This window comes from Sminthopsis crassicaudata, chromosome 2 (genome assembly GCF_048593235.1).
Source record: "Sminthopsis crassicaudata isolate SCR6 chromosome 2, ASM4859323v1, whole genome shotgun sequence".
NCBI classification, from domain to species: Eukaryota; Metazoa; Chordata; class Mammalia; order Dasyuromorphia; family Dasyuridae; genus Sminthopsis; species Sminthopsis crassicaudata.
In genome coordinates, this window is record NC_133618.1 from 52,301,963 (window position 1) to 52,328,586 (window position 26,624).

General features: G+C 33.5%; 1 protein-coding gene across 3 annotated transcripts in view; it reads left to right on the plus strand.

The window, feature by feature from the left end:
• The window catches only part of ZCCHC14 (zinc finger CCHC-type containing 14), a 111,370-nt gene that overhangs the window by 41,247 nt on the left and 43,499 nt on the right, over nt 1-26,624 (plus strand). The gene's annotated exons all lie outside the window — the stretch shown is intronic.

Below are 26,624 nucleotides of genomic sequence, written 5' to 3' on the forward strand. Positions count from 1 at the left end.
TTTTTATTTTGGAATGTGTTTTTGTTCTTATATTTGAATTTGGGTATAATTTTAATGAGGAAATTTACTTTCAGTAAATGGAAAGTGTTCAAGTTGTGGTAAGCATTGGATTTGTAATTGGAAAACTTGATCCTGTATCTTTTCTCTAACACTTATGTCACTTCGAAGTCAATAAAATTCGCTTTCCTTTTGGGAAATAAATGGAAACCTTGAATGAGGCTAGGTTTTAAACTTCATGACCTTAAAAGCTATTATCTTCTGTACAAGTAAACTGAGTGTTAGGAAAAGTTGTACTTTGTCTATATTGATGTAGTGGTGATGTTACTTTGTGTCTTAAAACACTTCTTTGATTATTAAATGAAATTTAGATTCTTTGAAGTGTATTTGATTATATTAGCCTGCTCATACCCACATGTTCCTGTTTATTGTCCATTGTGTGTAATACTTCTCTTTAGTTCTTCAATGGCAGTAGACCATTATGTATTTTGTGTTTCACTAACATATAGTAGTATTGGCAGAATGTTAATATCAGAACGTATTTTGAAATCTGGGTAATAGGCATTCTGCTTCTATTTTGATCTTTACTTTTTGGATGAATAGACCAAATTGCTTTGAGGAGTTACTGATCTCTTTAGTCTCTGCTGTTTTTTAGGTCTTGAAAGGCTCTTGGAATGATTTTGCCTCATTGAATATCTTTGCCAAGCTTTTTAAAAAGTGGTTTTACCTTCTACTACTCTACTTTATTAATATGTTACGGCTACAATCATCCATCATCCTTCTTTTATAGAAAAGTTTATATTTTAACCCAGTGATACTTTTGGCATCCACCTCTCCATTTGAAAAGTCAAATGTTTGATGACAGGTGCTTTCTGGGCTTTTTAGTCCTCCTTTAGAAGGACTTTGGAAAAGGAGATAGCTATTCCTACCAATTTGTTAGCCGTTACCAAAGAAGCAGCACACAAGACAGCCTCACTCAATCCAAGCAAAGACACACTGAGGATAAGACAGAAACCAGGCAAGTCAGATCACCATTACTACCTTGACCACAAATCTTTGTAATGATCTGTTCTCTCTAAATCGCGATCGTTCTCTGTGGGGGCAGGTTTCTTGGGGGGCTTCTGGAGGCATCCTTCCTAACAAATCTTCCCTCAAGAGTATACTGGAGATAAGCCAGCATCCTCATTCCAAGATTCTTGGAAATAATTGGGTTCTGGCCACCCTCATTCTGGGAAGGATCCCTTCTGAGAATGTAGCCTAGCAACTGCACATGCAGGTGCTCCTGAAGACCCAGAAAACACAGTAGTTGTCATCGAAGTCAAATGGTTCAACATCAATAACTGGACTTGATTTTGTCAGTGATGAATGCTATTAAAGAAGAGGTATCACCATTTCTAGGGATTGCCACTGTATCCTAAAGTCTAGGGAAACTTTCCATCTAACATGTAGCTGAAATCTTCCATTTGGGTTGTCTTCCTCATTAGAATTTGAGCTCCTTGAGGGCAAAAACTGTCTTATTTTCTTTTTTCATCCCTAAGATTTAGCACAGAGCTTTGCATATTTTAAGTGCTTGACAGATGCTTTATTCATACATTCCTTGTCATGGCAATTGTTTTACATTGTTTTAATTTCTGGATGAAATGATGATAGTGTCAGTACTCTTTTTGTTCACCTAAAAATTAGAAGGGTGAAAATCTGCCTGTCATGTCTTGATTTTATATAAAGTCCACATAAAGCAAAATGTAATGCTCTATTCACATTTAAAGATTTCATTTATAATGTAGGTTAATTTCATGTTTATAAATAAAATTATAAAAATATGTTGAATTTAATAAACCTAAGAATCGATAGATAACAATTAAAAATTACCTAAAGCCTTTTCATTGTACAAAATAGAACCAAATAATAACATACAAGTATCACACATCTTTTGTCACTCTTTACATTATTTGAAGTTCTACTGCAGTTTGACTTTGTATTTTTATATGTATAAATGAATATTTCACTGTATTTTAAGAGACCATTTTAGGAAGGGAAAGAGATTTTTATATCAACACATAGCAAGCCTAAAGATATTCTTAGTCCTTCACTTCTAGTTTTGATAGCTTTCTACCTTTAAGATATTTTATATTAAATAAAATTGTTATAATATGAATTATAAAAATAAAATCAGGAAGTTTTTAGATATAAACAACCTTGAAGAAGCCATGTTATTTTTCATATGAAAAAGCTGATCCCTTAGTTGGGCAGTAACCTCTATTATAAGAAGTTAAAGACAGACCTGGGAATCTAACCCCTTCCTAATTTTGTTATTCTTTCTATTACAACATGATATTTCAAGTTTTAGCATATAAACAAGCCTGGATTTTTGTTGTTGTTGTTTGTTTTGTTTTATTAGGTAATTGCGATTAAGTGACTCTCCCAGGGTCACACAGCAAGTAAGTGTTAAGTATTTGAGTTTGAATTTAAACTCAGGTCCTCCAGTCTTCAGGGCTGGTGCTCTATCCACTATACCATCTAACTACCCGCAAGGCAACAGACTTATTTTTAACCCTCAAAATGAAATTTGTTTCTGGGGATCTGGGAAAAGGAGAAGCTAGAATTGCTTTCTTTTAGATTTGATATTTTTTCATTTTGTCAGATTTTGAAATATTCTAAAGTTTTAATTTCACAAACTGCAAACAATTTTGTACAGTTCTAGATTAGATGAGGCAATGTCACTATTGTTTCTCATGAAATTCCTTGATCATTATTCTGCTGGTGGCAGTAGAAAGATGGCCTTTCTAAATTTTTATTAGTATATTCATGGAAGATCAGGGCAGCTTTACAAGTTTGTATGCCACCAGGTTCAGTTCCTGCCTCATATGTTAACTAGCTCTCTGATCCTAATTAAATCCTTAACTTTTGTTAAAATGAAAAGATTAGGCTCAGTGACTAGAACCCTTCTAGTTCCAAATCTATGTTCCTGTGATCTTATTAACATCTTAACTCAGGTGGACCAGGGAGTCCTCCAAAGGAAAAAAAAATGCATAATATGCTCATTTATTTTAAGACTTTTCTTCCATTTTTCTTCTCAAAAGTATTCCATAACTTGAAGAGTTCAAGTGTATACTAATAATTGTATTGAGAACTCTTGAGTATCATAACCCAAATAACATTGCTGGAGTTTGCTTTGATTTACTGGACAGCTCATTAGGAGCCTTAGGTTGAAAGCAGCTGCATTTGAACAGCTAAAAACAACTTTTAAAAAAAGAGAATTATTCCATGAGTACCACTGTATTGTGATGATAGTAGTCGTTTCTTTAAATTTCTTGATGTCTAATGAAATAAATTTAGCTTTCACTTGTTTGAGTCTAATTTTTAAAGAATTATTTTTTTCAGTGAACTTTTATACCTCCTTTTTCATTTGGATACTTCTTTTTTTTTTTTTTTTAATGAATTCTTCTCTTCAGTGGATTTTTGTGCCTCTTTTATCATATGACCTAATTTTTTTAAAGGTTATTTTCTATACCTTTTTTTAGCCTCCTTTACCAAGCTGTTGACTTTTTTTTTTCTCGTCTTACATCCATGTTTTACAAACTATATTGGATTGTTTTCTGTCTAGAGGAAGGGGGAAGGAAGAAGGAAAGGAGAAAAATTTGGATGGAACACAAGGTTTTTCAAGGGTAAATGTTGAAAACTTAATTTTGCATGTATTTTAGAAAATAAAAAGCTATTATTTGGGGGAGTGAAATATTTTCTTGCATCATTCTCATTTCTTTTACCAATTTTTCCTCCACCTGTCTTACTTAATTTTTAAAATCCTTTTTGAGAGCTTCTAGGAACTCGTTTTGGTCCTGAGACCAATTTGCATTTTTCTTTAGATACAGTTGTTTTGACATTATTGCCTTTTTCAGAGTTTATATTTTGATTTTCTTATCACCATGGTGAATTTCTGTGGTCTGGTTCTTTTTTATATTGTTTGCTCACTTTTCTAGCCTATTTCTTAATTTTAACTTTATATTTTAACAATTTTAAAAATTATTTTTAAAATGTTAAGTTGATTCTGCATGATAAAAGAACATATTTTCGCTTGGTAATATTTTTAAGTATCTGTAATTTTTCTCCTTACTACATACTGTCATGTGGTTCCTAACATAGAGCTCATAGTAGATATTTACTGAATATGTATTCGATTGAAATCAACAAGTCTTTTGGATATTAATATTGATATTTCAGTCTCATTTGTTGAATGATAAAATTTTTAATAGATTGGTGAAAACTAGTTATTTTTATTAAATTCTCAAAGTGAGATTCATTATAGCATTGAGAATAAAGAATTGGTCTTAAAATCAGCAAAACTAGGGTCTGTGGCATACGTCTGACATGTATATTGACTAATCCAGGGAGAAACTTAACCTCTCATTGCTGAAGGCCATTGTCTTAAGACTGTTAAGTTTCTATGCTTTAATATAGTTAACATATATTGGTCAACCTGCCATCTGAGGGGAGGAGGGGAAGGAGGGGAAAAGTTGGAACAAAAGGTTTTGCAATTGTTAGTCTTGTAAAATTAGCCATGCATATATCTTGTAAATAAAAAGCTATAATTAAAAAAAAAAAAAAAAAGACTGTTAAGTTTCAGAGAAGGGAACTTGGCACAGAGATTATTTTTATTCAGAATTTCAGGTATTACCCTGACCGTCTCAAAACTATACCCAATAAATAGATCAACATATCTCCAGACTGTTGCCAATTCACATTCGGTTGTTTTTTTTTCCAATTTTTAATTTGGAGGGAAATTATGCAGTAGTGATATGCTCTTCCAAATCTTATCAAAGCTCAGGAATTTTTACTATTAAAGATTAGAAACTATATTTGATCAAGAAGTTCCTCTATAACATAACAAACATGTTTTTTGTCCAGTATTTGCATGATGATCTGTAATGAGGGACATCCTACTACTCCAGCAGCTCTTTATGCTTAGGAATAGCTTTGATGGTCAGGAGATCTTTCTGTAAGTGGAGATGAAATTGCCATATATTGTTAACTTCTGGGGCTTAACAGAACCAAACCAGTTTTGTTTCCAGGTAATAATCTCTCAAGTACTTGAAGACATTTACTACCATATACCACCTAACCCATAAGTCTTCTATAGGTTCAACATTTGTAGGTTTTTCAATTGATTTTCAGCAGGTCTTAAGTTGACCTAATGATACTGGACTCTATTTAGCTTATGAATATATTGCTCAGAACCAGGAGGACATTATAATCAATAACAGCACTGTATGATAATCATCTATAATAGATAAAACTCTTCTCAGCAATACTGTGATTCAATATTCCAAAAGATTCATGATAGAAAAGGCCATTCAATCCAGAGAGAAAATGGAGACTGAATGTAGATCAAAGGATAATTTTTTTTTATTTTTCTGCCTTGGTTCTGATTCTTGTTTTCATAACATTACTATATGGAAGTTTCTCTTTGGTTCTGATTCTTGTTTTCATAACATTACTAATATGGAAGTTTGACATGATTGTACATGTGTTACCTATATCAGATTGCTTACTGTCTTGAGGATTGGGAGAAAGAGCAGGGACGAAGAAAAATTTGGAACTCAGAACTGTCTTTACATGTAATTAATTAGGGAAAAAATATTGTTAAGTGAAAAAAGAATTATTTCCCAGAACCTGTTTTGTTCAGGTGTATTTCAGTCATGTTCAATTCTTTGTGATGTTATTAGGGTTTTCTTGGCAGAAATACTGGAGGTTTGCTACTTTCTTTTCCAGCTTATTTTATAGATGAGGAACTGAGGCAAACAGGGTGAAATGACTTGCCCAGTGTTACATAGCTAGCTAGTGTCTAAGGCCAGATTTTAACTCACAAAGATGAGTCTTCTAATTCCAAGCCTACTTTGCTCTGTGCACTATAGTGCTGCTTTGCTGCCCCAGATCCTTTACGAATACTTCAGGGTTTTATTGGCAAAGATACTGAAATGGTTTACCATTTCATTCTGTAGCTCATTTTAGAGATTAGGAAACTTTAGGCAAACTGGGTGAACTGATTTTCCCTGGGTCTGCTATTAAGTGGTTGAAGCTGGATTTGAACTCAACCAAGATGAGTCTTTCTGATTCCAGGCCCTGTACTCTAGCCATTGTGTCACCCAGCAGACCTGATAATAATCCTCCAAATATGATCTGATCAATCAGTCAGCAAGCTTTTATTAAATGGCAGGCACGAGGGAGACAGCAATCACCACATACAGCAGTCCCTCTTTTTTTTCCCCTAAGGCAATTGGGGTTAAGTGACTTGCTCAGGGTCCTATAGCTAGGAAGAATTAAGTGTCTGAGATCAAATTTGAACTCAGATCCTCCTGACTTCAGGGCTGGTACTCTATCAATAACTGCTCCAACTAGCTGCCCTAGCAATCCCTCTTCTTAAGCGGCTTGCATTCTCTTATAGGAAATGATAGGTTCAAAATAAAGATAACATAGGATTCTATAAGGCAGAGGTGAAGAAGGGAGTATATTACAGACAAAGGAAAAGATTAAAGAAAAGACAGGTGGGAAATTGAATGAGAAATATGGGAGTAACAGAGAGAAGACCAGTTTGCCTGGATTTTTGTGTCCAGAAAGGGGAGAAAAATGGGTAATAAGGCTGGAAAGATAGGATGAGGCCAAGTTATAAAGATCCTCAGAAGTTTATATTATATACTAGAGGCAGCAGAAAGTCACTGAAGTTTATTGAGTCAGACAATAACACAGCCAGACCTGCATTTAAGGAAAATCACTTTTGAAGCTGTTTGAAAAATAGATTTGAACTCCTAATAATTCTAAATAAATCCTTTCCTGATCGCCTACTGTGAAAGTGGTCTTTCTCACTACATTGTCCTGGCCTCTCTTTTACATTTATAACTTTCTTATATTTTATCATATTTTTCATATTTAGTGTGGCCAAGTCTCTCTCCCTTAAATCAAGGTCTGTTTTATATCTATTTATTCCCAGCACTTTACCCATTATAGGAGTCTGATAAAATTTTACTGAAATGAGTTCAAGGCTATTTATATTGTCTTAATGTTGTATTTTATTTCCATTTTAGAATACTACAATTATTCTTTCAAAGCTATAGGGATTACTTAGCAATAGTATTTTACTGTCTGATCTCAGTGCTTGAGTGCTCTATCAACCTGATAGTCTTCAAACCAAGCTATGCTGACCCCAAAGCCATTTATTTGTAATCACATTGACAAAGTAACATATATGCTTCTCATATTGTTGAAAACTGGACACAAAGAATATTAAAACTGTTTAGTAGAATTACATGGCTTGATGTATAGTTTTAAAAATAGATACAATAAAATTGTAATAGTGACAACAAATAGAAGCTATGTTATGTTTATTTTTTCTCTTTGGAAAGTGTTATACAACTTTTTCCATTCCTATGCTAATGTTAACTTAGAAAAATCAAAATTTGACAGATTGCTTATACATCTAATGGATATGGAACATCATTCATGATTAGAATGGAAATTAGAAAACAGAATTTGCTTAAATGAGACATTTGTGAGATACCAGCAGTGAACTTTGCTTTTCTTGTCTTAGGTATTTTGTATCCCTAGCACTTTAACACATAATATCTGGCATAAAGTAAGTGCTCATTCAATGTTATTTCATCCATTATTCATTTTATTGTTTTTGTAGAGGCATCTATGGTGTGATGTTTAGAGAACTGGACTCAAGAAGGCCCATGTTGAAATCTGCCCTAAGACACTTAACTAGCTGTGTAATACTTAATCTTTGTCTACCTCAAATTTCTTAATTCTAAAATGGGGGGTAATAATAGTTTTTGCCTCACAGGGATATTGTGAGGATCAAATAAGATGATATTTGTTAAGGGTTCAGCAGTGTCTAGCACAAAATAAGCACTTGGATACATGATTTAGGACTTTAAAAATAGAAATTTCAGGGTGTTTCCAGAGAAATTTATTTTATTTTGTTTTATTTTATTAAAGCTTTTTATTTTCAAAATATATAAATGGATAATTTTTAACATTCACCCTTACAAAATCTTGTGTTCTAAATTTTTTCCTTCCCTTTCCCCCACCCCTTGCCCTAGATGACAAGTAATCTAATGTATGTTAAACATGTGCAATTCTTCTATATATATTTCCACAAATATCATGCTGCATAAGAAAAATCATATAAAAATTTAAAAATGAGAAAGAAAACAAAATGCAAGTAAACAACAAAAAAGAGTGAAAATACTATGATGTAATCCACACTCATTTCTCATAGTCCTCTTTCTAGGTGTAGATGGCTCTCTCCATCACAAAATCATTGGGACTAGCCTGAATCACCTCTGTTGAAAAGAGCCATGGCCCTCAGAATTGATCATCATGTAATCTTGTTGCTGTATATAATAATCTCCTGATTTTGCTCACTTCGTTTAGTATAATTCATGTAAGTCTCTCCAGGCCTTTCTGAAATCATCCTGCTGATCATTTCTTACAGACCAATAATATTCCATAACATTCTTATACCATAACTTACTTAGCCATTCTCCAACTGATGGGCATCCACTCAGTTTCCAATTTCTTGCCACTACAAAAAGGGCTACCACGAACATTTTTGCACATGTGGGTCCCTTTCCCTCCTTTAAGATCTCTTTGGGATACAGGCTCAGTAGAGACACTGCTGGATCAAAAGTATGGAATTTGATAGCTCCTTGGGCACAGTTCCAAATTGCTCTCCGGAATGATTGAATAACATCACAACTCCACCAACAATGTATTAGTGTCCCAGTCATTCATTATCTTTTCCTGACATCTTAGCCAATCTGAGAGATGTGTAGTGGTACCTCAAACTTGTCTTAATTTGCATTTCTCTGATCTATAATGATTTAGAGCACCTTTTCATATGACTAGAAATATTTTTATTGCTTCATCTGAAAATTTTGTGTTCATATCTTTTGAACATTTATCAATTGGAAAATGGCTTGAATTTCTATAAATTTAAATCAATTCTCTCTATATTTTAGAAATGAAGTTTTTATCAGAACTCTTGAATATAATTTTTTCCTAATTTATTGCTTCCCTTCTAATCTTGTCTTCATTGATTTTGTATGTACAAAATCTTTTTAACATAATATAATCAAAATTATGCATTTTGTATTCAATAATGTACTCCTGTTCTTCTTTGATAACATGTCTTCCTTTTCCACAGATCTGAGAGGTAACCAATGCTTTGTTCTTCTAATTTGCTTCTAGTATCACTCTTTATGTCTGAATCATGAAGCCATTTCAACCTTACCTTGGTATACAGTGTTAGGTGTGGGTCAGTGCCTAGTTTCTGCCATACAAATTTCCAGTTAGAGAAATTTATTTTAAAAGAATATAAGCAAATCAGTAGATGTGGACACTTAGTCTCAGAAGTGAGGGAGTTAAGTTGTAATTTGTATTTTGCTTGTAAGTATATGCAAAATGTTAAAATGCATATATTTGTATACCCATGGACCAAACTTTTCTATCTTCTACTCTTTTCCAGTCTGTCCCAAGTTCATGTTAATTATTTGCATGAGACTATCCATCTCATCCTCTTTCATCCTCTTCTCTTTTTGCCTTCAGTCTTTCCAATGTCAAAAGGTCTTTTCCAGTGAATTGTGTTTTCTCATTATATAGTGAGAGTATTTGACTTTCCAATGAATAGTCTGAATTATCTTTAAGTATTAACTGATTTAATGATCTTGCTATTGAAGAGACTCTCAAAATTCTTCTCCAGCACTAAATTCAAAAGCATCAATTTTGCAGCTTTCTTTATAATATAACTCCCATAGACACTCATGGCTACTAGAAAAACCATAACTTTTGACTATATGGACCTTTGTCAACAAATGATATCTCTGCTTTTTAGTATACTGTCTAGATTTGTCATAACTTTCCTTCCAAAAGGCAAGCATCTTTTAATTTCATGGGTGCAGTCACCATCTGCAGTGATCTTTGAGTCCAAGTATATGAAATATGACACTATCTCAGTACTTCTACCTCTATTTGCCAGAAAATGATAGGACCAGATACCATTATCTTAGTTTTATTTAATATTAAGCTTCAATCTAGCTTTTACTCTCCTCTTTCACCCTCAAACAAGAAACTTAGTTCTTATTTACTTTCTGCCATCAAAGTGCTTTGTCTGCATATCTGAAATTGTTACTATTTTTTGATTCATCCAACCTGGCATTTCACATACTCTGCATATAAGGTAAATAAATAAGGTGACAATATAGAGCCTTGTTGTACTCCTTTTTCAATTTTTAAATTAATCAGTTGTTTCATTTTTGGTTCTGTTTAGTTCTTGGCCCACATACAGATCCCTCAGGAAACAAGTTGATCTAGTTCTCCCATCTCTTTAGTTAGGATTTGCTACATTTTGTTGTGATCCACCACAATTAAAGACTTTAGTATAAGTGATGAAGCAGAAGTGGGTGTTTTTCTGGAACTCTCTTCATAATTCAGCAAATCCTGGTAATTTGGTTTCTAGTTCTGCCTCTTCAAAAAGCAAACTCCATTTCTGGTCGTGGTTCATATGTTGTCGAAACGTAGCTTGCAAAATCTTAAGCATAACTTTGTTGGCATGTAAAATGAGTGAAATCATTTAGTAATTTGAACATTCGTTGGCATTGCCCTTCTTTACGATTAGGATGAACAATCCTTTTCCAATCCAGTAATTACTGTTGTTTTTAAATTTGCTGGCATACTGGATACAGCACTTAATCTCTTCTGCTTCTGTTTAAGTCCCTACCATTTCTTTTATCATATCCATTTTTGTATGAAATGTTCCCTTAATAACTCTTTTCTTTTTTGAAGAGATCTTTTGTCCTTCTCATTCTGTTTATTTCTATTTTTTTGTATTGCTTATTTTAAGAAAATCTTATTTCTCCTTGCTATTCTCCAGTTAAATGTCTTTTCTTTTTCCACTTTCACTTTCACTTTCTTTCCTCAGTTATTTGTAAAGTCTCGACAGCCATTTTGTTTTCTCTCTTTTTCTTTGTTATATTTTTGTTGCTGTTTCTCATACAATATTTCAAACTTCTGTTCATAGTTCTTCAGGTACTACCATATCTAATCCCATAAATCTATCAACCAATCAATAAAGGATGGTATTTAGGTCATACCTTTATAGTCTGATGGTTTTCCATACTTTTTTTCAATTTAAGTCTGAATTTTGCAATAAAAAGCTCATGATTTGAACCATAGTTAGCTCTAGGTCTTATTTTAACTGATTGCATAGAGTTCTTCACCTTTGACTATAAAGCATATAATTGGCCTGATTTTTGATATTGATTGTTTGGTGACGTCCAAAGTATACTTTTGTATTATTGAAAAAAATTTTTATTATGACCAGTAAGTTATCTTTAGTCTCTGTCTACCCTGCTTCATTTTATATTTCAAGACCAAACTTGCTTGTTATTCTCAGTATCTTTTGATTTGCTACTTTAGCATTCTCATCCCCTATGATGATTGTGACAAAATTTTTTTGTGTGTTATTTGTAGATGATATCAGATCTTCATTATAACATGCCCTCCTGGCAGTTACAATTACTAGTCCTTTGACCGCTGACCTTTGCAGTGTCAATTCTACCCGGCTCGCCTCCTCTGAGGCCTTCAAAGGTTTCTGGCCACGATTTCTTGAATAGTAGTTTAATAACCGGTAGCACACTCAAGAACAACTGCGTGTAAACTTAAAAGCCTTTATTATACCCACTCACATAATGCCCTGACTTGTTAGTTCCCTAGTGAACACCTGGTCTGAAGACCCATGTGTTCACTACCAAACTTCTTACCTCTCTTGGCTATCCATCGGCTTGGCTTGGCTACTTCAGGCTAGGGAGCCAGGTTAAAGAGCGCCAGGTTAAAGAGAGCGACTGCTGTCTGCAGTGGGCTTATAAAGGGCCTGTGAGGTCACACACAAAGCCAACCAGCGAGAGAGACGTCACCCATTACCAAGCTATCTCAATATGGCCAGGATCCTACCCACAGGGTAGTCCTATATCCACAGAGAATACTTCTGGGCCACTCAAATCTCCTGTTGCGCCCATTTAAAGGACCCTTACAGTTCCCTTCTCTTGTTTTGCGGGAACTGCATCCTTACACTTCTTAAAACTGACCAACTTTGATCTTTAGAGCATAGACTTATATTACTGTGACATTCAGTCATTTGCCTTGGATTTGAACAGCTTCTCTGTCATTATTGAGATTATACCTCAGTACTTCTTTTCTCACCCTTTAATTGATTATGAGGGCTACTACATTTCTTCTAAGAGGTTCTTTCACATAGTAGTATATTTAATGATCACCTGAATTAAATTCATCTATTCCTATCCATTTAAGTTCATGGATTCTTATCTTGGTTCATAGATCTTACAATCCAGGTTCCTATGCAATGTTGATCTGTGTAACATTGGGCTTTCCTTTTGTCACCAGAGAGATTCATAGCTGAACTTCATTTACAGCTTTGGTCTAGCCACTTAATTCTTTCTGGAGGCATTTGTAATTGTCTTGCTCTTCTTCAGTAGCATGTTGGATACCTTTTGACCTGAAGAGCTCATCTTACAATGTCATATCTAATCCAATTTTAACACTTTCCATGGGGTTTTCTTAGATACTAGAATGGTTTGCCATTTTCTTCAGTGGATCACCTTTTGTCGTAACTCTACACTGTGACCTTTATAGCTCCTATGCAAGCTGTTCAAGTCACTCTGCCACAAAGCAGTGATTCAGGAAGGGGGCAGGGGGCTATAAGGGTCGAAGATAAAATTTGGCAATGGACTAGAATATGTGGGGTCCAGAATGACACAGATTTTGAGCCTGGGTGAAAGGGAGGATGTTGGTGCCCTGAAATGTATTATAGTGCAATAGAGAAGTCTAGAAGTGAGGAAGGTTTACAGGAAAAAGATGATGAGTTCTGTTTTGGACGTGCTTAATTTGAGATGTCTACAAGAACATCCACGTCCAGATGTCCAGGAGGCAGTTGGGGATATGTGACTATTTTTTAGCAGAGAGATTAAAGCTGAATGTTTTGGTCTGGGAGTCATTTGCTAAACCAGGAAGTAGTGTCATGAAAACCAGAGAAAGTATATTAAAAGGGGGAAAATTTGATAGTATCAGTTGTTGCAGAGTCTCAGAACTAAGGGGTATGGAAGTAAAGGCCATTTTATTTTACAATTAAAAGATCATTGATTATTTGGGAGAAGAGATCAGCTTAATTCAATGATGAGGTCAAAAATTCATGAGTGGAGAAGTAGAAGCACAGATTGTAGGTTTTTTCAAAGTTATCTAGGAAAGAGGAAAGATACAATAATAGACATTTTTCCCTTTAAAAAACAGTAATATTTTATGATTCTATTTAGATTCATTTCTTAATTACAGTATTGGACAAAAACAGTGCAGCTGATAATTCAAAATGTCATCTTAAATATTATTTATTTTGGCTTTAGAATGTGTTTTGTACTTTCATTTTTTTTCTTTTTCTTTTTGTTTTTGTTTTTTTTTTTTTCATGATCACTGTGATTTTTTTTTAAATTTTTACAAAAAATTTATGCATAGGTAATTTCCAGCATTGACAATTGCAAAACCATTTGTTTCAACTTTTCCCCTCCTTCCTCCCACCCCTTCCCCCCGATGGCAGGTTGACCAACACATGTTAAATATGTTAAAGTATAAGTTAAATACAATATATGTATACATGTCCGAACAATTATTTTGCCGTTGTACTTGAATATGGGTGTCCTAATCTTGTATTATATATTTAAAAAAATAAAGTCTTAATTTTGTAGGCTACATTGCAATGTTTTCAAGACTGCAATTTATTCATTTTAAACCTACTGCTAAATTCTTTGAGGCCTATTTTATAGTTTTTCAAAGAAGATTCTGAGTCTTTTTAAAAAAATCTTTAATACAAAAAAGCTTTAATAAAATAATACAATGAAAAAAAACCTTCATAACTTTCTACTTAAAAGTTTCCTTTTTTTGTGACTTTCCTTTCTACTCATAAGCAGTTGCTTAAATGTTTAATTGTCAAATTTAAAGTACTCATAAGTACTTTATATAGTACATATAGTACTCATAAAGTACTATAAAGAAAATGATTCTCATTCTCTCTCTCAGTAGAAAAAAATCTCATTAAAAACAATTTTTAATAAAAACACTCCTGTTATTAGATCAAAATCAATTTAATTGTACAGTTTATTATTTACTACAAAATCTGGTATTTATTGAACAGTGCCATTAAAAAAAAGATGCCAAATTTCAAGTTTTTAAAAAAATCAAAATCAGTATTTTATTTTCTTCAAATTATATACAGGTTAAATTTGTTTTGTTTTGTTTTTAAAAGCTTGCAATAGAGAACTGTAGCAGGTAATCTTTCAGTGACAGGAAGTCACTTATGACTAATAAGGCCAGGTTTATCTTAAAGGGGAAAGTATTTGTTACATATTACTTTCCACCTAGAAATATCCATTTGATGTTTATCCCTTTTGACCCAGAGACACTAATGTAAGGCGTCTATCCTAACCAAGGAAAGAAAGAAAGTTTTATATATAGCAAAGTATTTATTAGAAGAGCAAAAAACTGGAAGCCATATAGATGCCTACTGATTGGGGAATGGTTAAATAAATTATGGTATATAAATGTAAATGGAATATTATTTTGCTGTAAGAAATGCTGAACATATAGTACAGAAACTCATGTGAAATCTTATGTGATCTAATGTAGAATGAAGCAAGCAGAGCCATGAAACAATGACTAACAATATAAATGAAAAAAAAAACACCACAAAAAAATATAAAATGAATTCAATGTATTATTGGACTATCTGATATCTAGGGAAGGGAGTGGGGGGAAGGAAGGGAAAATTTGGAAAACAGAAGGTTTTGCAAGGGTCAGTGTTGAAAACTTACCCATGCATATGTTTTGTAAATAAAAACTATAATAATAATAATAGAAAAAAATGAATGAAAAAATACAAGTACAAAAATGAGTGCAATAAGCATAAACAGTCTTGGTCCCAAGAAGATGTTTAATGCCGTTGTACTAATTCTCATTCCTTTGTAGACATAGAGAATTCACAGGTATGAAATATTGTGCATAATGTCATTTTTAAAAGTTATATTGAAAAGTTTTGCTGAAATTTAAAGAATATTCTTTTCTTACTACTTTTACCCTCTTCCCCCACAACAAAGAATTACATTCTTTGTTAAAGAGGTGGTTCTCTGAAGAGATCATTCCATTTATCTTTTTGAAACAGAATTACATCAGGAAAATGTCTGGCACCCCAGAGATACTTAAGGTCTTAGGACAAAGGTGATATTGTCACAGGTCCTGCTTAGTGTCATGCAAGAAATTTTCAGAATTGAATGGATGCCCATCAATTGGAGAATGGCTTAAATAAGTTATGGTATATGGATGTTATTGAATATGATTTTTCTATAAGAAACAATCAACAGAATCATTTCCAAGAGGCCTGGGGAGATTTAAATAAACTGATAAGTGAAGTGAATAGAATCAGGAGAACATTGTACACAACAACAAGATTATACAATAATCAGGGCAGCTAGTGGCGCAGTGGATAGAGCACCACCCTTGAATTCAGTAGGACCCGAGTTCAAATGTGATCTCAGACACTTAACACTTCCTGGCTGTGTGACCCTGGGCAAGTCACTTAACCCCAGCCTCAAAAAAAAAAAAAAAAAAAAAAAGTAAAATGAAATTATATGATGATCGATTTTGACAGACATGGCTCTTTTCAGTAGAGAGGTGATTCAGACCAATTCCAAAGGTCTTGTGATGGAGAGAGCCATCTGCATCCAGAGAGAGGACTGTGGGGTCTGAGTGTGGAAGACAACATAGTGTTTTCACTTTTTTGTTGTTTGCTTGCAATTTGTTTTCTTTCTCATTTTTTTCCTTTTTGATCTGAGTTTTCTTGTGCAGCATAATTGTGGAAATATATATATTAAAAATTGCACATGTTTAACCTCTATTGGATTACTTGACGCCTAGGGGAGGGGATGTAAGGAAGGGAATGAGAAAAATAATTTGGAACACAAGGTTTTGAAAAGGGTGGATATTGTTGAAAATTATCTATGCATGTATTTCAAAAATAAATGGCTTTATTTTTTTTAAAATCTTTAAAAAAAAAAAAAAGGAAAAAAAATTTTCTGGGACCATCCATATCCAAATAGGTCATGGTTATTGCTGCTGTCTACTTGTTGGAAATAATTTTAGTTTGTGGTATTTTAATAGAGTTCCAGATTGATCCTCTGACTTACAAGTTGTTAATTCTTATTACATCTTTAACAACTCAAATAATAGTAAAGAAACTTGCCTAATTCCATCCCTGTAAATAATTTTTTAAGTGAAAAGTGTTGAGGAATCACCTTCAGAATCAAAGATAAGTGATTAAATTTCCAATAAATTTAATATAATGCTTTATTCATGATTGTGATCATAATAGTTGGATCCCTTATGCCATACCCCCATTTTTTTTTTGATCTAGGGAAGGAACGCAAAACTTAGTCAAAAGTCCTGGGTTTAAGCCTGAACCTCAGTTTATTGATTTGTAAAATAAAAATAATAATGTTTACCTTATTTCACATAAACATAAAGACACTATATGAATGTGAAATATAGTAGTTCCAATTAATTGGAACTAAAAATAATAATATAACTCCTCTGAATATTTTCCTATTACACCCTTATTACTTTTGCAAGTTAGATTAGAATAACAGGTTTCAATTTTCTCAGTCATACCTTCATGATATCAACACTTAGCACCACAAATATTCTCTGCTGTTTTTGTTTGTTTGTTTGTTTTTTAAACTAGGAATCTCCTGCCCACTTCACTCAGCCTCCTAAGAATACCACTATAGGGACAGCTAGGTGGCGCAGTGGATAGAGCACCAGCCCTGAATTCAGGAGGACCTGAGTTCAAATGTGGTCTCAGACACTTAACACTTCCTAGCTGTGTGACCCTGGGCAAGTCACTTAACCCCAGCCCCAGAGGAAGAAAAAAAAAAGAATACCACTATGCTTACTTTGAGTATTGCTTTAGTTATTGAAAAATGAAGCAGCATTATTTGCAGATATTAGATTTTATTGAAGCCAACAGTGACTTTTAGGCCCTCTTAAGCATGTCTTAAGGGAGAAATATTTGGAAATTTGTTATATTTTTAAATAGGAAAGTAGTTTGAAAAGGGGGAAGGACTTTTGCCTGATGCTATTAATTTTCCCTCCTTTCAGAAATTCAGGTCCACTACAAATGTATTATTTTCTCATGACCAAGTTTTGCTTATTGATTAACCTATCTATAATTTCACTCTTTTCTTGATGTTTTCTCTTGAGGCTATCCTGTCCTCTCTGATAGTAGTATTCTTTTATGATATATTAGCATTCAATCTCCATTAACTTTTCTGAATAAAAAGAGTATTAAAGTGAAATTTAGAGTTACCTATGTAATCTTGGACCTCTGGTCACCTTACTGAAAAGTAGATATGATATACGATTCTCTTCATCTGGAAGAATAACTATTAACTCTGAATGCCCCATTTCTTTTGAGGTGAACTTCAGAATGGTGTTAAATAATTTTCGTGCAACTACATCACAAAATTTAGAAATTCTATCACTGACAGATAAAGGCCACTTTGCCTGTATAGTAACTTATGGCCATTTCAAGGCTTAATGAAAATGAATGGAAAGAACTATCCTGTGCCTAATACAAAGCCCTTCCTAATAATTTAGTTCAAATGTGTTTCATCAATGAAGAGACAAAAGAGGCATCTGACTATAGATTAAGCTATCCCATTTATTGACTTCTCAATACAAAGCACTAGATTGGTCTGAAGATTTTGAAAAGGTCTCACAAACATTTAAGTCCTACAGCATAAAAGCCTTTTTTCTTTGAAAACAGCTGAATAATATCCATCTGTTTTTCACATTTTCCTGTCAAGATATGAGTCACTTCCCCCTTTGAGTCCAGATGGAGAGGTTGTGTGTGTTTTCATAAACCCTGATATTATGGAGCCCTGGAACATGTAGGTAGACATGTGGTATTTTTGTGGCCAGTAAAAATGCTGACTACATCATTCTCTTCTTTAGTTTTTATGTTGGACTGTTTAAGAAAGCTAAAGGATATAGATGAGAGTGATTGTTTTGAAAACTTATTTTGAAAAACTGTTTACTGACAATCTGAAGAAGTAAAACTGAACTACAGTAATTTCACTTAAATGGAAATGTAGAAGTGTTCACCGTATAAAACAGAACTTTCTACATTTTGATTTCAGGATCCTCAAAAGTACATATTAACGAGTATATAACTGGTGAATTGAGGGGAGGGGATGTAAAATTAAATCTTCAATTCAGTGAGGTATTAAAACATAATTACTATATGTATATATGCACACAAAGCTAAAGGGATAATTAGTTAATAAAATTAACTTCCAAATGGAGCCACTCTTTCCTCTCTCTGTATAAAACTGTCATCTCATCTACTAAACCTCAAGCATTTCTTCTCTCATGCATCTGAGTGTTGCTATAAGAATAGATATTGTAGGATCATTACTCAATATCTTTAAACACTGTTTATATATATATTCTGTTTTCAATTTGAAAGAAACACAAATCCATATATTATTTGATTCTTTGTAAATTTATGTATCCGTATCCTTCAAGTGAACTTAATCTTAGTCACCACTATACCACTAATGGTTTTAGTCATCATACTATGACCTTTGTTGAGTTATTTCATCTAAGTCTTCAACTTTAAAATGAAAATGTCTTTTCAACTTTAATATTTTGTTATTTATTTATACATTGATTAAACTATGGGTTGAAATACAACTTCAAAGGTGAATAATCTGGATTTTTATCATTAGTTCTCTGGAATCCTCTTTGGTCATTACTCTGATAAAAGAGATCAGCACAATAGTCTTGGTATCACATTAATATAACATAATTTGTCTATTCCCCAATTTATGGGGCATTCTCATAGATACTCATTCATTACCTCCTCAAAAAAAAGCTACAAATATTTTTACATGATCTTAAAATTTGTTTTTCTTAGGATTCTACCCGCTTTTTAATTCTTCCTCCTCCTCCCTATTTCCTTTGTTGTGTTTTGTATCTAACTCTGAGTTTATATATCATCCTTCTTTTCACCAGTTCAGGTAAGAGAGGTTCATGTATCAGCTGTTTTTCTCTTATTCTACCTCCCCAATTCTATAGATATCAATTTATACATCCTGATTTTTTAACATAACTTTCCCTTCTCTTCCCTGTCCCCTACCTTCAGCCATGTATTGCTTTCTTCCTTTTCATTCTTTTCTTCTTAAAGATCATCAATACATAATAAACCATTCTCAGGCTTCCCTGATTGGACTTTTTATATATACTCTGCAATGATGTTAAGGATTAGAGGGGACATATATGTCATTTACCATATTTGTAAGCTTTATCCTTGTCTTTATGATTGCTCACCCATATCTGCCTTTTTTATGTTTCTCTCCACACCAATGTTTTAACTTCAGAGTTGTTCCACTACTCTGATCTTTTTATTAGTAATGCATGGATGTCCTCTATTTCATTAAAGTTCCATTTTCACCCTTACTGTAGCATTATATGCATTTTTCTGTGTAAGTTATTCTTGAGCGTAAACTCATATGCTATGCCTTCTAGATCATATTCTGATTTCTCTACTCCTTCATAGTTATTGCTACCAAATAGTGTGTGATTCATACCATGGCCTCTTGGAGTTTGAATTCTTTCTTTTTGGCTGCTTTTAGTATTTTTTCTTTGATCTGAAAGCTCTGGATTTTGGCTATGATGTACCTGAGAGTTTCCACTTGGGGGTTTCTTTCTGATGAATTCTTTTCTATCTCCACTTTGCTCTCTTTCTAAAAGATCTAGTAAGTTTTCTTTTAAAATGTATTGAAACATGATGTCTAGGTTTTGTCATTTGTTTGTTTTTGGTCTTGGCAGTCACATAATTTCAATTATTTCCCCTCAATCTGTAGTCCATATCATTTGGGTTTTTACTATGGTTATCTTATATTTTCTTCCTTTTTTCAGTCTTTTGACTTTGTTATAATATTTTGGTTGCTTCATGAAGTCAGTTTGGTCCATTGTAATTTTCAGGAATTTTGTCATTTGGGCAAGGTTTTATAACTGGTGCTAAGCTATAATTCTTTCTTCTATAGCTCATGCCATTTCTTTTCCAATTTTGTTCCTCAAGCATTCTTATTCCATTTATAAAAAACATTAAAAAAAAACGCTTACTTCATCTCTTCCAATAATTGTAGTTGATTTTGTTCCCGAACTGTGTTTTTCTCTGAGACATTGTTTACAGAAGATTTGGAGTTTTTGTTTTCTTTGTGTTTGTGTCTTCAACGTCCCTGCTACCATAATAACTCATCATACTGGGATTGTTTATGTAGTCTACTTCTAACTTTGGACTTTGTTAGGGCTGGACTCAGCCACATTTCTAGAAGAAAGATCTGAGCTGATACTGTTATTATTTTATTGGGAATTTGGGTGTTGTGTTTTTCCAGGATCTTAGGGAGAAGTAGAGGAATTACAAGATTTCAGTGCTACCCAAATAGTCTGATCCAGGACAAAATCTGATTGCTGCTCCCCTACCCTTAGCTCTATAAGTTTCTGATCTGGGTTTGGATCTGAATTCGGGTTGGATTGATGCTAGAAAAGGAGATCTTGCTCAGAGCCTAAAGTCTGAACTATACATCTGCCACTGCCACTGCTGCTGCCTTCTGAATGTCTTGTCTTAGTAAACTGCTCAGTACAATTCTACCTGAGAATGCCCATTTCTACATTCATTTTCATCTGCCCATACCGGTTTTGTGACCCCCAAACTAAGTTGTAGATGACAAAGTTGGCACCTGTTGTCATTGGAGTTCGCTAATATATGTCTGACATATCCACTTAACCTGGTACACAGTCTCTCCCAGGCTACTACCCCATTGTCTACATGCTTTGCTTCTGTCTCCCTATATTGAGCTGGGCTGGCAAAATGACTCAGCATAACTTTTTTAGATTTGATCTGATGAATTTTTGTTCTGTTTGGAGGAGTTTGTGGAAGGAAACACAATAACTCCTGTCATTCCATCATCTTTGCTCTGCCTCTACAATATTGTTTACAAAAGCCTAACTAACCATTTCAAACCTTTAATAACAGTATCCTCAATATATAGAGATAGCATTATTCTAATGATTTTATAGAAATGAGAAAGCATAACTACCGATAGTATAAAATATTTAGGAATCTTATCTGCCAAGGGAAAATCAGAAACTATATGAGCAAAACTACAAAACACTTTCCACACAAATTAAGTCTGATCTAACCAATTGGAAAAATATTAAATGCACCTGGATAGGGTGAGCAAATATAATAAAGATTTCAACAGTAATACTATATGATCATCAATTCTGATGGACGTGGCCATTTTCTTTCTTTCTTTCTTTTTTTTTTTTTTTCCTGAGGCCGGGGTTAAGTGACTTGCCCAAGATCACACAGCTAGGACGTGGTAAGTGTCTGAGACCACATTTGAACTTGGCTCCTGAATTCAAGGCTGGTGCTCTATCCACTGCGCCACCTAGCTGCCCAGATGTGGCCATTTTCAACGAGATGAACCAAATCAGTTCCAATAGAGCAGTAATGAACTGAACCAGCTACACCCAACAAAAGAACTCTAGGAGATGATTATTAACCACTACAAAGAATTCCCAGTCCCTCTAATTTTGTCCACCTGCATTTTGGATTAACTTCACAGGCTAATTGTATACTATTTCAAAGTCCGATTCTTTTTGTACAGCAAAACAACTGTTTGGACATATATACATATATTGTATTTAATTTATACTCTAACATATTAAACATGTATTGGTCAACCTGCCATCTGGTGGGGGGGGGAGGGGGAAAATAGAACAAAAGGTTTGGCAATTATCAATGTTGTAAAATTACCCATGCATATATCTGGTAAATAAAAACTATTAAAATTTTTAAAAGAAAGAAAGAAATGAAAAAAGCATATGGATCAGATGGATTTAAATTTTCTCAGTTTTCTTGTTTTAAGGAAATGGTAAAATAATTTTTTTCCCTCCAAGCATTTGGTATTCTCTCTTCTTTCAGTTATTTTGAGAATCCATCTCTTGATACATACAGCATAAACCTTCTTGGTCTGATTCAACTGCTGTTCACTTTTGTCTTCTTTACATCTATTTCTGCTTTCTCATGCAGCTTATTGGGAGCTCTGATGTTAGAGGCCAAATATGGTAATTCTGCTATCATAAATGGAGAAAAAAATTTGAGGGTTTTCATCTTCAAATATCCCAGTGGTTATTTGGCTGAGTTTGGTCTTTTTGTAAAGTCTTCTGTAAATCTAACTTCTCTACTACTTTTTGCATTTTTATAAGGCAACATTGTACATTCTTTCCCCAGGTGAGATAATATTTGTAAAGTGTTGAGCACAGTACCTTGCACATGTAGGCTCTTAATAAATGCTTCTTCTCCATCCTATAATTTCACAATACAAAATTGTCTTCTAAACTGCTGTTGACAACCCTGTCTTTCATAAGTTTCTGTTTGTCAAGATCAAATGGTCAAGACAGTTTCAAAAATCAATATACAGGACAGGAAGTGAAACCACAGTTATTTTAACTTGCCATTGCTCTTACCCTTAATTATTCAGAATATGTTTTCAAAGGGTCATTTGGAATATTGCAGTTTTCCCTTTGAAAATATACCTGATAGGAAATAGTTCCTAGTGAATTATATATACACACAGAAATGAATAAAAAAAAAAAGACATTTTAGTTATTGGACTTACTACTGCTATGTGATGGACTATCAGTTCTATACCCCCATCAGCCTTCCTCTCCCTTTGCAGTTTATCTTATTTCATCTTCATTAAAGTTTTTTTTTAATTTCAAGTTATTTCTTTTTCTTTCTTTCTTTTTTTTTTTTTTAAACTGAGGCAATTTCTCAAGGTCACACAGCTAGGAAGTGTTACACGTCTGAGGCCAAATTTGAACTCTGGTCCTTCTAACTTCAGGGCTGGTGCTCTATCCACTGCGCCACCTAACTGCCCTGTTTTTTTGTTTTGTTTTGTTTTTTGTTTTTTCCTTTTATGATCTTCTCCTAAGCCAAATTGCTTTCCAGTTTTCCCAGAAGTTCTTGTCAAAAAAGAATTCTTCCTGATAATTTATATTCATGGATTTATTTCAGATACATTTTTGACTGTTTTTGTTTCCTGCTTTGCTGTACCATTCTAATCATGTACATACTGAATAATTTTGATGACCCTTTTATAATAGTCTGAAGTGTCATAATTCTCTTCTTCCTTTATCCACCTAAAATGAAATCATTATTACTAATGAACAGAAAAGACAATAGACATCAATATAAGACCATCACAATAACCTAAAGCATTTTAACCACTGTAAATCATTAGCAACAATGAAGCACCAAAGGATTTTGTAATTGTATAAAGTGCCTAAATATTCATTCATGTGATCATCCCCCTATTATTCCTATGCCCCACAGATCCAATGTATCCATGGCAGGATTCTTTGTAAAGAACTAAAAACAAAGCGAGTACCTATCATTTGGGAGTAGAGACTGGCTGAAAAACCTATTGTATTTGAATGTGATTCACTATCACTGTACTGTAAAAATTAGAAACATTGAAATTGAATATGCTGTTCTAATGGTTCTGTGTAAATTTTTAAAAAAGATCACCAAAAAGAAGTAGCTCTCCAAGTAAATGAAAAATGAAGGTTTTCAGAACAAAAGTGAAGCATATCCAATGCCAGATATATAGGGACTACTGGAGGAGAATATTGTGTATATTGTTAGATATGATCAGTGTAATGGATATTTAGCCTTTTTGTTACAAGGAGCATGGTTCAATTCAGAAGGGTGAATATGATAATTTTGGTTTGTTTTCCCCCAGAAATGACTGTTATCTAAATACAAAAGGTATCAGAACTTATTTTGGGGGAGCCAGGAATCAGGCAGTTATCAAAATCATTTGTGAATTGTTAATTCTGTTCTAATTTAGTATTGATTTTTTTTTTCTTAAGTTAGTAATCTGGAGACAGGTAGATGGTACAGTAGTTAGATTAATGTACTTGAATTTCAAATATGGACTCTGATAACTTAATAACTATGTGAATTTATTCATTATGATGTCATCATCATTTGTTTCTAGTTTATTGTTGGCAAACAACAACAAAATTCCTTTAAATTTATCCATATCTATTTAGTGATCTTTTTTTTTTACTGACTGATGAGTTAAAACTATTGATTTGATTAGGAGCTATCTAGATTTAATACAAGTCTCTGTTGTTAATGATAAAATTTATATTTTAACTAGGTTTCTATATATGTGTTAAAAATACCTACGTTTGCACACCTTCATTAATAAATATTTATTAAACTTCCAATATATGCAAGCACAATGCATATTTTGAATTTAAGCAGCATTGACCTTCTTGATGTTCTTCACATAAGACACTGTCTTTTGAAACCCTGCCTCTTCATTTCATGCTCCACATGAGAAGTTTTCCCTTCTCCCCTTTGCCTTGTATCATTCCTAGCTTTCTTTTAACACTCAACTCAGATTCTATTTCCTAAGAGGCCTTTCCTAGTGGATACTTCCCTCTTCCCTATGAGATAACTTCCCATTTACTATATGTATATATATATAGTGAAGGAAATAAAAGATTCTATGAGATTTAAGCAAGGAGAAAGGATATCACTATTGATCAGAGAAATGCAAATTAAGACAACTCTGAGATACCACTACACACCTGTCAGATTGGCTAAGATGACAGGAACAAATAATGATGAATGTTGGAGGGGATATGGGAAAACTGGGACACTGATGCATTGTTGGTGGAGTTGTGAATGAATCCAATCATTCTGGAGAGCAATCTGGAATTATGTCCAAAAAGTTATCAAACTGTGCATACCCTTTGATCCAGCAGTGCTACTACTGGGCTTATATCCCAAAGAAATACTAAAGAAGGGAAAGGGACCTGTATGTGCCAAAATGTTTATGGCAGCCCTTTTTGTAGTGGCTAGAAATTGGAAAATGAATGAATGCCTATCAATTGGAGAATGGTTGGATAAATTGTGGTACATGAATGTTAAGGAATATTTATTGTTCTGCAAGAAATGATCAGCAGGATGAATACAGAGAGGCTTGGACAGACTTACATGAACTGATGCTGAGTGAAATGAGTAGAACCAGGAGATCATTATACACTTCAACAACAATACTGTAATGAGGATGTATTCTGATGGAAGTGGGTATCTTCAACATAGAGAAGAGCTAATCCAATTCCAATTGATCAATGATGGGCAAAATCAGCTACACTCAGAAAAGGAACACTGGGAAATGAGTGTAAACTGTTTGCATTTTTGTTTTTCTTCCCAGGTTATTTTTACCTTCTGAATCCAATTCTTCCTGTGCAACAGGAAATTCGGTTCTGCACACATATATTGTATCTAGGATATACTATAACATTTCTAACATGTATAAGACTACCTGACATCTAGGGGAAGGGGTGGAGGGAAGGAAGGGAAAAATCGGAACAGAAGTGAGTGCAAGGGATAATGTTGTAAAAAATTATCCATGTAATGTACTGTCAAAAAAAAAGTTATAAAATTTTTAAAATTGAAAAAAAGAAAAAAAAAGAAGGATATACATAATGGGGGAGAGAAGAAGAAGGGATGAATAGTTATACAAAGGTTCACAGCTAAGAGGTAGAATCCCATGTATAACTAATTTCAGGAAGGATAGTGCAACTGAACCGTAGAATGCATGCAAAGGGAGAACTGTGTTGTAAAGCAAAACTTCTTAAACATAAAAATTCACATAAAATTTCTTGAGCAAAAAGGAGTTGCAAGTATAAAAGTTTAAGAAGCCCTGTTGTAAAGTACATTGCATACAGAATTAGAAAATTAGCAGTTAAATTTCTCAAGGAACAAATGCCTTCTATAAGTAGTTCTACAATATTTGTTATTTGTGTTTAGGAAAGATGATAGGAATAGGTTATTTTCATTTGTTTGTGCTTGTTAAACTGTCTTTTTAAAATTATAACTTTGGGAGTCAAATAGGTAGCACTACAGTCAGGAGGATCTGAATTCATACACTTAGCATTCACTAGCTATGTGAACCCTGGTGAAGTCACTTAACCCAATTGCTTCGGCCCACCCAAAAAAATTTATAACTTTTTGCTTCCTTGTATTATAAAAGCAATATTTAACAAATCCCTGCTTGGTTTTTCACAATTAGACTTGTCTTTGTAATTGCTGCCTCCAATAAAAATCACATTTTTATCACTGACATAATTTTGGTCTATTGAGAACTGGACCATTATTTTCAATATACATATATATTGTACATTACTGAATTAATGATTTTTAAATTCATATTTATTGATTCAGAATTGCTATTTTCTTTGTCTTCATCTGCCTCCTACCATTTTGCCCCCAGCTCAATCATTGTTTTCCTGCATATTTTCTGATACTTGGGATTTTACCTGCCCACTTCTTTCCATTTAGGGTCCTTTAATTCCACAAAGTTTTT